At 44.1% G+C, this 14110-nt stretch overlaps 1 protein-coding gene across 2 annotated transcripts in view; it reads left to right on the top strand.

Annotated features, from left to right (window-relative positions):
- The first annotated feature begins 9531 nt into the window (after positions 1 to 9531).
- FAM53A (family with sequence similarity 53 member A) overlaps positions 9532 to 14110 on the top strand; it is a 44092-nt gene continuing 39513 nt past the window's right edge. Inside the window, exons 1-2 of one of the 2 annotated variants that reach the window (XM_084845005.1) lie at positions 9565 to 9622; positions 11801 to 11892. The gene's annotated coding sequence lies outside the window, so the exon portion shown is untranslated. Of the gene's footprint in view, positions 9623 to 11800; positions 11893 to 14110 lie in introns of both variants that reach the window. The other variant, XM_084845004.1, reaches the window with a different exon arrangement.

Here is a 14110-nt window from a genome sequence, read left to right as displayed (position 1 = left end):
GTCTCTTTTTGGTAGTGGAGAAGCCAGAGAGAGTTGGTATCTGGAATTTGCTCCCTGTTATTTCTTTCGTGTAGGAGCTTTGATACTTTTCTTATAGCATCTATCAAACACTACATGCATGATGGGAGTTTGTTTCAGTTCTCATTCTACTATTGCTTTGTATGCACTCATGTACAGTGCGCTGGCCACGGCACACACTAGAGCATAGCACAGCCATCAAGGATAATTATGTGGGTAGAGAATGGATTGTTCAAACACTTCTTGTGATGGCAGGTTTTCTTTTGAGCACACTCTTAGGTACCTGCTGCATATCACCATCTTCACTGAAGAGAGCAGTAGGCACTAGGGCAAGCTCATGACTAAGTACATCTTCCATGTTGATGTCTCAAGATGATGTGAGCAATCCTATTGTGCAAACATAAATCAGAGTATGATTCACAACCACTTCACGACTACCTGCTGCGCCCAGCTTGACGGATTTGGTTGACTGCTGTTACTGTTTTAATTTTTTTGGTGAAAGTTTCATGAAAACCAGAGGGCCAGTTGTTCACAAATTCACTGTACTGACTACTCAACCGCTACTGCATCATGCACATTTAATGAGCAATCTTTCAGAATTTGGCCACTGACTATGTTTATTAAACTGTTCACTGGGTGACTGCTGTAATCAAGTGGATTGATACACATTGTTAAATAATCCCAGATCTTCATGTAATCTGCACAGTCAGCCTTGATATGTGGATCAGCCTCTTCCTTGTGATAGACATTTTCAACATTCCCTTCCTTCATTCTTCCAGATCTTTTAAAATCTGACCAAAAATGTGTTGTGACAAAGCCCAAACAGCCAAAGTCTTTGCTTTCAGCGTGAATCCAATTATGCCTCCAGGGAAGTTATTAGTGAACTCCTAGATGATGCATCTATGAGTGATATGGTAGAACTGGGCCAGGGTCATGCCTGACTATGTTCACCCAGCATGAGCTTTATAAATATCTCTCAATCAAGTTTTTGCATAGTTGTCAAATAGGAAGACTTATACCAAGGATAGTTGATATGCCTTGCAGTGAAGAAATATGGGAGCATTGACTCTACTGCATATAAATGCAGTAACCAATCACCTTCTCTTTCAGCACAGATGAAAATATCATAATTAAAACAGGCTTCAGCAAGCAGTCAACCCATAGCTTTGAAGTCTGACTACTTTCAGACTTCTTATCAATCAGTTACACCATATCACTCATAGTTGCATCTGGGAGGTCACTAATAACTTCCCACAATATTTCTTCTGTGACCATCCTAAGGGCTCTCATGTTTTGAGGAAACTTATGTCCTGAAAACATCTTTGGTATCCCAGCAAATGAACTCTTTAGAATGTCTTCTAGTCCACTACCATGCATTAATGTACCAACACAACTGATAAAGGACAAAAGCATGTGCATGCCTCCCTGCCTCACTAAGACATTATTAAGTAATGGCTGCTCTACCCAAATTAAATTGACAACAACTTTATAAAATTGTTGATCAGTTGTGAAGATAGTCCAGTTCTGACCTGCTGTTTCAGTTATTTGCATTGCCTCAATTATAGCCATCTTCATAGTGTCTAGCTTAGATGGTATATCAAATAATGGTACAAATGCAGTTCACGTTTTTTCTTCTGGACATACTCCTCTCTCAAGTGTTCATGTTCCAGCCACCAAATTCCATACCTCCATCAAGAATTTGTTCCAGGAAATTATAGTCAAGAGCTTCTGCTCTCTTGCGTTTTGATTCAGTAACCACTTTGGCAGCCAGGTCCTTAAGCCAAGGAAAGTCATCTCCCTTCATGCCGTTACTTCCACTGGCATGGCATTAGTCTTTGGTCCTTTAAAAAGATGCATTGCAATATCTGATGGCTCAACAGTTGGTATATCTTCCCACTTGAGATATATTTTCATAGGTAATATTCTCCTTTTACAATGCATGAGGGTGACATCCTTTTGTATCACTATCATGGCAAGCCCATGTGTTGACAGGAGGTCATTCTGGTAGGAAATGTTGTCAAAGCTATCAGCTATAACTTGAATGAGGCCATTGTCTGCTAGCCCAACCATTCAATTTTCCCAATGAATACTTGCAGTAGTGACAGCTGCAGAAGTTCGGAAGTGTCATAGCTCAGAGTACATGCACTTTACCCCGAAATCACGAAAAATGTCAATGTTTCATGAGAGTTCAGCGCAATGGAAAGTGAAACTTGCAATGTTGTTGCTTCATTTTTTTACCATGCTGGTTACTATCATTACTGCAGGCATTGTTGAATCAAGCTTCAGATATATTTTCTGGAGTAGATTTCACACAGTAGGACTAACATTTTCCATTACAGAGTCCATGGACACTATATTTAGGTAATGCCCGGGATCCAGATTTATGGATTTACTCTCATCCCTGATTAAGGTTGCCACTCTTGAGACAGCTGCCAAATCACTGTCAATATTGTCATCATCTTCAGTTGTCAGCATTCTTGTAGCTGTTTCACGGAAAATCAGAATGGAAGCTACTCCAGGAGTTGAAAGAATGAGCAAGTTGGTCAGTTTTTCAACAGTACTGCTACCAAAAACCGCCATTGCAACAGTGTCCCTCCCAATTCGACATACCGTTTATGACATGTGATGCTACTCCAGACTTTGGACTTGTCCTTTTCTGTTTCATGTACCAAAGCCTGTAAGGCAGTGTCTTTGCCTGCATTAGATTGTTGGAGAAGAATTTCACATAGCAATTTTTGTGGTAACGACCAACTGCTGCATGCAGGTCACTGAAGACACTATTCAATCACAAGATCACATCCCTGCCCCACTGATCATTTCACTGTGTAGCCCGGGTAAGTATGACCGTATTGAATGGGACTTTTCCAGCACGATCTGCAGTACAAAAGAGATATGACTCTCTCCACCTCAAAGGGTGTTGCTCATCACGTTTTATTGAATGCTGTGAAGCACAAAAAATGCGGTACTCTTGAAATGTGAACTTGTCAAAACTTTCTCTCAATTGTTTCTCTGACTGCAGACTTCCCGAAGGTCCAGAATGTGAAGCTTCTTGTTGATGCTTCAGATGACAATCTATATGTTTGCTGCATTAATTAGACAAACAGTTTTGGTGACACCATACAGAATGTACATGTAATTGTTCATGAAGGTTATCGCCTTGTAGTACACTCACTTGCTGTATACTCTGAAGCCTTTTCGACTCTTTTATGTTTCTCTCTCCACCACAAAAAATACAAGTTCTTCTTCGTGGTCTCTGTGCATCACACCTATGGGCTCTGCACCTGTGCAGAACCTCAAAACGGGAAACTTCTAAAGCTGAGGAGTTGGGGGGGGGAACCCCTCCCCACTGTCCAGCGTATGCATCCTTAGCAGGTTCCTGCCTCTTCCCTCAGTTCTCCTTCGACCGCCATTGCGTGCGCCTCGTGGGGAACATCTCTTCATTGGCTGGATAGTATTTTTAAAAAAGCAGCTGAGGTTTTATTCAATCTTTTTCTCTCGTTGTTCCATCTTTCCTTATTTTTACTTTTATTTGATTTAATTTTGTGGCCTTCGCGATAGCTGTGAGGGTATATGGCCCTCCGGGCACCTTTCAAAAAGTGCACCTGTTGTAGAGCTAAGTTACCTCACAAAGACAGGCATAGTTTATGTCTGGTCTACCTGGGGGAAGGGCACATTGTGGGAACTTGTCTACACTGCAACGCCTTCTCAAAGCAGGCGAGGAAAAATAGATCTGAACAACTTAAAGCGGCTTTGTTGAAGAGGGCTTTGGAGTCCGTCGAAAGCCCTACAAAAATGGTGAAGGCGGGTACTCAACCCCAGCCGGGGGCCAGAGAGCCTGTAGCATCAGGGCCCAAATCCCCCCAGCGTTGTGCTTCACCAGGCACCCAAGACCCTCCAACACTGGGTCGGTCTTTGATGTTGACACTTGCGAAACGAATCTCAAAAAAGGCAAAGCCTTCTAAAAACCCTACTTTTCCATCTTCTGATCATAAGAAGCAAAAGAAGACAGTCAAAAAGTCTCAGGAAGTCACTTGGGACCGAGTGAATGATCAGATGGCTCTTGCTCCTCCTCGAATTCAACCACTGCCAGAACAGTCACCAATACAAGATGAGCCTCCTGCCTCTAACCCGACAACACCTCGGGATCAGCGATTGGTGATACCAAAGTCCATACCGACGCTACCACTCCTATCCTCGCCCATACCTAGAGGGCCTATTTATCAATGGGAACTTCCCCCTGTTAACATCCACATTGGAGGGTGAGATCAGGAAGCTCTCACCTTGAGAACCACCACCTCATCTTCTGCAGTCCAGAGATACTATGACCATGGCTGGGATAGGTGTCAACAATCGCCTGAATCGGTGTACTCTGTACATTCGTCTCACAGAGCTTATACGCCTGCTCGTGGAGACAGAGGTTGGTACCGGGAATGGTCTAGATCCCCACAGTCAGATTGGGGAAGGCATCAGTCTTACCATAGACATCCCAGGCCAATACACTGGCCTACGTATTATGACAAGCCGGAATGGCAATATCACTGCTTGCCAGATCTCCCAAGTTGGGAAGAAAGTCAATCCTGAACAAGGCCATCAGCTATGGTATTGAAATCACCAGACCAATCACTGCTACCGGGACCAGTGTCATTACAGCCCCTTCCACAGGTGGCCCTGCCTCCTCCTGTGTATAGGTCTCCTGCCTTTGGTACCACCACAGCAAAGTCTAGTACAACTATGTTTCAAACGCAGACACCTCTCCCTGAAAAGGTATCAGGGCCACAGCCTACCCCACAACACACAGCACGCCCCCAGTTGTCTGAGATGGAGGGCTGAGTCAGACTCTACTTCCGAGTCTTCAGGTCCACTTTCATTTTCTTCACCTGATGTTCTGATAGGTGCGGGTGAAGCCATCTCTCCTTCTGAAGATTTGGGCCAATTGGCTGACCAAGTCCTCAGAATGGCACAGGCGCCAGGGCTTGAAAAGCAGCAAGCTGCCCCACCCATACAGGACCCGGTCTTTGATGCAGTAAATGCAGACTCATATAAGCCAGTGGCTAGACCATTGTTGCCAACTCTTAATGAGACCATCAAGCAGTCATGGGGTGCCCCTTCTACGGTACCGCCGATATCAAAGCGCCTTGAGGGTATGTACCGTCTGCAGAATACTGACGTGGAATATTTGTTTAAACATTTGGCACACAATTCTATGGTAGCTGAAGCAGCATGAGGCAAGTCGAGGAGAGTACATTCTTCGCCTACAGACAAAGAAGGGAGAAGGTTGGACTTACTTGGCAAGAGACTTTACTCTTCCACTTCAATGGGTTTAAAGATTGCTAATTATCAAGCTGCAATGTTAGGTTATCAATTGTTGTTGTGGGACAAAGTGGGCAAGCTGCTACATCATTTGCCCGATGATAAGAAGGAAGAGGCTCATCTTTTCAGGGTGAAGGCTTTGAAACTGTCAAGGCAACAGATTAACACATCTCGCCATCAAACAGATTGCGACTCTAAAGTTCTAGTGAGTTCAATTTCCCTTTGATGTCACGCTTGGCTTTGGTCTTCAGGTCTTCCACAGGAAACAAGAGCTAGGATAGAAGACTTGCCATTTGATGGGCATGGCTTGTTTAATGCCAAGGCAGACAAGGCATTGGATACAGTACAGAAGGCTCGCACCATGGCACGTTGGATGGGTTTTCTCTCACAACCTCAACACCAGCAGTCTAGACGTCATTGCTGGTTCCAGTCTTTGGTCCCTAGGTACCAGCTGTATAACTCTGGACTTTGTCAGCAACAGCAATGACCACAGACAAGCTGGCAAGGGGAGTCTTTCCAACATCCTAGGTTCCAGGATTACTGCAAGAAGCAGGAGGTTAGGGGCAAGTGGCACCTTTGACTCGCTACCCATTCTTTCTCCAACTTACCACCAGCCTCCTTTTTTTGGGACACGTTTGTCGAAATACCATCTGGCATGGGGAAACATCACAAAAGACTCATGGGCTCTAGCCATAGTTCAGAAAGGATATTTGATTGAATTCAATGCCATCCCTCCCCTCGGTGTTGTGAAGCTTATGGCTCCGGCTCCAGTCCTCCTTACTGAGGTTCAGACTCTCCTTGACAAGGGGACAATCCAACCAGTCCCAGACAACCAACTGAAGGACAGTTTTTATTCTCATTACTTCAAGATAATGAAGAGGGATGGAGGCCTTCAGCCAATAATGGACCTCTGGCAGCTCAACAAATACATTTTGCCAGGAAATTCTGCATGGTTACGTCTATTCTTCCCCTCCTCTTCCAAGGGGCTTGGTTCGCCTCCATTGACCTCAAGGATGCTTACTTCCATGTAGCTATAGAGCAGTCTCACCAGCATTTCCTGCGCTTCGTCTTTGGTACCAGTGTCTGTCAATTCAGAATTCCACCCTTTGGTCTTGCCGCCGCACTGAGGGTACTTACAAAGTGCATGGCAGTCATGTGTGCCCATCTTCGATTTCAGGGGATAGAAATTTATCCTCACATAGACGACTGGCTTCTGGTAGCGTCCACGAAGTCACAGCTCCTGCGGTTGATAGAGGTGACCTGCAACCTCCTCCATATTCTCGGACTATGTGTCAACCTTGAAAAGTCTCACCCGTTGCCTACTCAGAGCATAACATTCATAGGGGCGTTATTGGACTCCAAAGTGGGCAGAGCTTTCCTACCCGATACCAGACAGAAGACACTAGACACATTTGTATCAAACATGCTGGCAAGCAAATCCACCACAGCTTACAAAAAACAATGCTTACTGGGTTTTTGGCGGCTACTACGACTGTCGTCCGCTATACACAGTTGTGGATGAGATCCTTACAGAATTGGTTCATCCAAAATTTCGACAACAAGCTCAGTGCTCACTGGACCAGGCTGGTGCTCCCATCCGATATCAAGGATTCTCTATAGTGGTGGTCGGTATTAACCAACTTGAATCGGGGACTCCCATTTATCCAGTCATCCCTATTGGTGGTGTTGATGACAGATGTGTCCCTTTCGGGATGGGGAGCCCATTGCTAGACACTAACCATGCATGGCAGATGGTCCACCAGTGAAGCCACTCAACACATAAATCTTCTAGAACTGAGAGCAGTAGACAAGGCTTTTGAACTGGACCTGACAGGCAGGTAGTTCCAAGTGACATCGGACAACATGATGGTGATCGCGTATTAGAACAGGCAAGGAGGTACCAGGTCCCTTCCACTCTTAGCCCTTACGCTCAGGATTTTCGAATGGTACATACCTCGACAGATAGATTTAATGGCAACTCATGTTGCAGGCATGGACAATGTTCTGGCAGATCAGCTGAGTCAGACAATGCAGACATCTCACGAATGAGAGTTGGACAGGTCGGTTCTGACCAACCTCTTCAGGCGTTGGGGGATGCCACAGGTCGACTTGTTTGCCACTGCGAGCAATGCTGTCTGCCATCATTTTTTGCACAAGAGCAGGACAGGGTCCAGGCTCATTGGGAGATGCCTTTGTGGGACAATGGGACAAGACTCTGTTTTACATTTTCCATTAATAACCAAAGACTTGGCGAAGTCTTTGACTTCGCAAATTATCCCAGATCACATATTAATATTTTAATGACATTACATAAGTAGGAAACATTTTGTGAAACCGATTAATGGCAAAACTTAAAATAAAGCTTTATTACATAAGCTGTGATGAGCTGTTTGTAGGAAACAGTTACAAATAGGAAACTTTGCAATAGATCTGTTGGAGGTGTGGTAATGGCACAAGATTCTGGTAGCACAATCCTATACCAGCACACTTGGAAATAAGTCCCATTGGGTGAAATTCCTCCAAGTTTAGGACAGCATAAATCATTGTTCACCTTCAAGGGGTTGGACTCGATGGTCGTATTGGCCCCTTCCAACCCTACTATTCTATGATTCTATACCCCTTTTAGCCTCACATTATTCCAGTTCAGTAAGTTTTGCTATTTAAGAGACAGAAACTGGCCTAAGTCACCAGCTTCAGGCATACTCCAAACATATTTACTAGGGACAGTCCGGTTTTCTGGAACTAGTTCAAAGTAAACCACTGTGCCTGTTTTCTCCATATTTTACCTTTTAAAAATCGTGAAAGTGTGAATGGCTGCAGCTGTTATTATTAGTCCAATTTCTAGAAATACAATGTCTTAGTGGGCGGCAGCACTTAGTGGGTGGATGGGTATTACAGTTTTCTTGAGACCAGAATTGGTAAGCAAAGCAAAGGTATAAAACAGGTGGGTTTTATATAAACTATATAAAAGAACATTGTTTACCACCTACTACCTTACTATGTGCTAACTGAAAAATAACAACGTGGAGATCATTTTGATATTATAATGAAAATAACTTATGATAATAAAGTGAACAATAACTGCTTTCATTATGATATTGGAAGAGGTCATAAAACAGTGCAATGCTATGCATGCCTAATTTCCATTGAGTTTAGTGTGTTTACTCTTAAATATTTATTTACAACATTTATATACCGCTCCACAACTAGACAGATTCTAGAGCAGTGAACAATACAAGATAAAAGAATAACACTCCATATTAAAAATATTATTTTTAAAAACAATACTGATAAAAATTGTGGCTGGTCAGTCAAACAAGGCTTCCTGAAATAAAGATGTTTTCAGGTGGCACAGGAAACAACACAGTATTGGTGCCTTGCCTGCCTGACCTCCACAGGCAGGGAGTTCCATAGAAAGGAATTATGCTCAAGATTGCAGTCTTAATGTTGATTTGGTTAGACATAATGATGTGTATGGATTTATTCTAGCAGTATTTTCAAAGAGGAGCACTGAAAGCTTAACGCAAGTTTCTATCATCTGAGGAAGTGAGTAGAATGTGCAGATGGATTTCCAACATATTAACTTAATCCTCCGGATTTCAGAAAAGTGGCTCCGAGATAAATATGCACTTAGTCCCAAAGCCTAGGCTCTTGATCCGATTCCGAACAACCGTCCGTTGCTTGGTCGATGGTCTTTTTCTCAAGAAGTTTCATTTTGTTCTTTAAAGCTTCACTATTGGCTTTAGGGCCACCTTTACATGCAGGAACCGACGATCAACTCACACCCTGCGCGTAATAGCAAAATGTAATACAACTTGAAGGGTGTTTAAGCTTACTGGCATGAAAGGATGATGTTCAACAGGGCGAGTCTTTCGCCTCTGCTCTAGGGCTTGGTTTCTTCTTTCACCCCCTTTCCCCTCCTCATGCCATCCCCGCATATCGGAATCCTTCAGAAAGACAAAAGTGGGTTAGGCAGACAGGCGTCCCATCCGATCAAAAGCGGGGCAGACGTTAACATTTCAATAAACAACGGGGGGGAGCCCCGGCTACAGATAACGGGGGGACTTTCCAGCTCCCTGGCACTCGCTCTCCCACGGAAAGTAAATTTCCGCGTAGAAGACGGCATCACAGTAATGACGGACGCATCCATGAAACGTCACCGAAGCTGCTGCCTACTATTGGCAAGGGGGCAGGGCTTGCTGGGATAGCATCCGGGAACTAGAATAGTTCCCATTCGGCCAGCGGCGTCGGAGAACGTGTGGTGGTGCTGTGCTCAACGCGCGAACAGCTGAATGTATGTATAATTCAACGCGCATATGGGCTGTGTTAAATGCGTGTACACGGCGGACGAGTGCATAGTAGTTAATCACGTTTACATGAACGCCTGAACAGAGCGTTGGCGGCACTGTTGCTTCACCTTAGAGAAGGGGAAGAGAGTGGCTTGCCCAAAGGTTACCCAGTGAGCTAATGACTGAGGGATGAAATGGGGGTGTCCAGGTCAGAGCTAACGTTCTTGGTGCTGTGATACACAACATAACAGCGTTGGTGCTACGATACGCCAAATAACGATATTTGCACACCTGGGGATGCCTGCCAGCCAACGTGGGTCTCCTAGAGCTGCTGAACGTTGGCCTCCTCAGTATTCACAATGCAAGCCACTGTAAGGCAGAGTGCCATGAGAGGATGGCAACTGCTGCAGAGCTCTGGAGGGGAGGCTGCGCACGCGGGATGACACACGTGTCAGGTGAATTGCTGTGGAGGTACCCTGAAAAGGTGTCATTGTGGCAGCAGCTCGGTGTTTCTGAGCTGTTGTACAGTGGGGCTGTTCAGTAAAAAGAAACAAACGCTCAGCACATGTGGAAATGAGACACTGCAGGATCTTAAATGAATTGCTAAATGTTGCTGCTGGAGGCCGCTTCTGATTTTCTGGCCTTTGTGAGAATCCGTTTGCATTCCACTTCTTTGAATAAAGTGACAAGTTACAAAGGAAAGCAAAATCCCCCAAGGTACTATGTTATAGGAAATAAATAGGAACCTACCCATAGTCTTCCAAAGGGATGCTTTATTTTAAGTGCAAGTCTGTGCTCCCCAGTACTTTGTCTAATTGTGGCAGTCACTGATGTTCCAGAACAAGGAGAACAATTCCTGGGTAAGTGAGACTGTTTTAACATGAGTGTGAAGTGTGGTGCTTTTCCCACCTCCTTTCATTTAGCAAAGTACAGGTTGAAAAGGCATTTATTTCTTATTTAAAATATCTGTACCCTCCCTCTTAATGATTCCTGTGGTAGCTAACGCATCTGAAAGTATAAACCTTTTTCTACAAATTACAAAGTAACAGCCAATAAAACTTACAATAAAACATTTCAGTTCATGGCAGTGTATCATACAATAGTGAAGACTGAGGAGAAGAGCAGTGTTTTTAGTTTCTTCCTGAAGACTGTCAGAATGAGCATGAGAGATGGACGGGGATAAGGTGCCATGACTGAGCAGGCCCTGTTTCTTGTTGCCACCCAACTTGCCTCAGAAGGTAAGGACACTCTGAGCAGGGCCTCCAAAGAAGGCCTTAAGTCAGACATGTTTATGCAAGAATGCTTTGGCAACAGTTGGAAACACATATCTGCAAGCAAGTATGGGCTTGTTTTTGTCAGGGAGCAATAGAGGATCATTTAAGGTTGAGCCACGGTAAAGTGATACATCCTCACCATGCTGTAATGATGTTGTCTCACAGTTGGGGCTTCTTAAAGTTTACCAGATGCTGTTGTGGCAGGAGGTGCCCAAGGTTGAAAGCCTTGCCTGTGTTGCTTGATAGGATAGCAGCACGTTATTGTAGTACTAACAGTGCGAGCAAAGCAACCATGGTGCAGCCATGATGGAACATCTTGTCACTGTCTCCTCCCATCCCATTGAATTCATGTTTCAGAACATGTGCCAAGGGGTTAGCTAATCTGACACTTGCCTAGGAAGAGAACTCTGGATGGTTTTGTGGGTTGAAGTGGTGCTTTGTTTTATTATGCCCTGCACACTTACATCTTCATTTCTTAGGACTTATCCTGCTGGGAAGATTACTCTGTTTCAGTTTATTGTTTGAAATTTAGTGTTTATAACAGGAAGAGATCAAATAAGGAACAAGCTATTCTTTTTTTGACGAGGGAACTTTTTTATATCTTGGAAAAAACTCTAAATTAGGCAACCAGGAGCAAAATGTTCATGAGCAAGCTTCAGGAAATGGGGTTGTGTGCTGTCTGCATCACAGGATTGAAGCATTCTTGCTCATGCAATGACTAAATTTTTAAACAGTTATTTTACTCTTAAAGTTTACTTGTTTCATTTGTAAATATGGAAGAAGTTGTTTGTTGTTGCTATGAGACCCGGGTAAATGTGAGCCAATAAAACACAAAATGTCCTAGGAATGCTTAAGTGTAACTGAAAAATACTGACGTTAGGGTTACCAGCTGATCTATTGGCTTCTCAGATATTGCCACTTGGCCACCTATTTGAACAGTGTCAGCAATCCACGAAAAGCACTCTTCAAGAATGCCATGGCAATGGCCCCTCCCTCCTCTGGTGAGTGTCTCTTTCCTGACTCAAGTGAATGAGCTGACAACATGAGGCTCAGGAGGCTTGGTTTGTTAACATGATTAGCACAAACTCTAAAGCAGATCTTGTTGGACGTAACGCCCATCAGCCCCTAGCCAGCATGGTCAGTAGTCAGAAATGAAGGGAATTATAGTCCAACATGTTCTGGAGAGCCACAGGTTCTCCATCCCTGCTCTAAAGGGTAGAGATATAGGAAGCTGGGCATGTCCAGAGCCAGTGTGCGTAGTGGTTAGAGTGTTGGACTGGGACTGGGGGACCTGGCTTCAAGTCCCCACTCAGCCATGAAACTCACTGGGTGACTTTGACCTAGTCACTGACTCAGCCTAACCTACCTCACTGCATTGGGCTTCTTGGAGGAAAAGGAGGGATATAAATGTAACTCATAAATAAATCACTTGGAAGGATCATTTGGAGGATGATCTTATCTTTGTTATGTGGAGCTAGAGGCATTCCAGACTTTAAAAAAAGGATAGGGGGGCAGGCAGGAACACTTGATTTCTTTTTAATCTGCAAGTCACAGCAAATACCTCCAATTCTAATGCTTCAAACTTACAGTGAGCATATAACCCCCATGTTACAACATCTTGATGGTCTACCAGTCTATTTACAGGCACAATTCAGTCCAGCTTCAAAGCACTAGATATGATCTACAAAGCCCTACCGGACTTGGGACCAAGTTATCTGATAGAACATATACCTCCATATGAGCCTGCTCAGGTTTGCAGTTCTTCAGGGGAGGCTCCTCTTTCTGTCCTGCCAGCCCCTGGCGCGTGTTTGGTGGGGACTCGAGGTGGAGCCTGGCTTCCCACTGGCTGTTCCCAAGCTCTGGAACCCCTTGCCAAGGGAAGCCTGTCGCTCCCCTTCTCTGATGGCCTTCTGCCAGCAGGCAAAGATGTTTTTATTCAAAGAGGCCTTTGGCTGACTTGTTGTTCTGGCCAATGTAAATACGTTGCAGTTCGTTCTGCTGCCTGTTGTGCAGCAGTTTTATCAAGGTGTTTTCAATCTGCCTTCTTTTTATGTGTTTGATTATTTTGTATTTTACTTTGTATTTTATTGCTGTTAGTTGCCTTGTGCACCATTTAGTGAAAAGACAGGAGACAAACTTAAAGGCAAAGGGTAGTATCCCGTGTTAGTCCTACTTAGAGTAGACCGAGTGACATGAATGGGACTTAAGTTAGTAATGACTAACTTCAGTCCCATTCCTTTCAATGGCTATTCTAAGTAGGACTAACATTGGATACTGCCTGGTGTTACCCTAGATGGCTTGGGGCGAGGATACCTGAAGGACCGCCTAGCTTGGCTATAGTTTAAGATCTGTTTCAGAGGCCATGTTATATGTCTCATCAACAAGTGAAGTTAGGTTGGTGGGAACACAGGACTGGGCCTTCTCTGCAGCACTCCTATTGTGGAACTCACTTCCTAGAGAGGTTAGATTGGCAGCTTCCTTGTTTAATTTTAAAACTAAACTAAAACTTGTTAAAACTTTTTTGTTCTGACTGGTGTTTGAGTTACTTTAGATGTAATTCTGTGCTCTGCTTTTCAAAATACCTTTTCTCTCTTGTTTTAATTTCTTTAGTATGTTATTATTGTTTGATATTTTTAAATTTGTGTTTCACCTTCTTTGGGCCAAAAGGCAACTAATAAATAATTGTATAGGGCAGAATCTAACGGGGCACTTATACATCCGCTGATTCCTTTCTGCCCTGCCCATTCACTTCTGCAAGAGGTGGGTCCTATTAGTTCTGTTACACAAGCAGGACCCACCACTTATGCAAGGAACATTCAGTTCTTCCTTGGGGAAGCCTTGAAACAAGTGGAAGCACTTATTTCTGGAAGGAGGCAGGTCAGTGGAGCTTCCTTATGCGAGCACCGCCAACCTGCCTCCTTCCAGAAATGAGCATTTCCACTTGTTTTGGGTTGCCCTGGAAACACTAAATTGCCATTGCAGAAGCGGTGGGGCCACTTGCGCAACAGAATTGGCAGGAAGAGAATCGGCGGGAGCATAAGCGCCCTGTTGGATTCTGCCCATAAATAAATACAAAAATAATTAAACAGTGAAAGACTAAATACCAGTCATAAATAAATTAGAGTAAGAGAAGGAAAGAATCTTTCAGGGAAGGGCTGTTATGTCCTTCTCCCTGCGGTTGCTTCCTAGCACAGACTAGCAGTTTAAAACTTTAGAAAG

This window comes from Heloderma suspectum, chromosome 3 (genome assembly GCF_057233095.1).
Source record: "Heloderma suspectum isolate Gila_16-S chromosome 3, 16-S_ref, whole genome shotgun sequence".
Taxonomy (NCBI): domain Eukaryota; kingdom Metazoa; phylum Chordata; class Lepidosauria; order Squamata; family Helodermatidae; genus Heloderma; species Heloderma suspectum.
The sequence above is the reverse complement of the archived record's forward strand: the minus strand, read 5'-3'. Positions and strand labels throughout refer to the sequence as shown.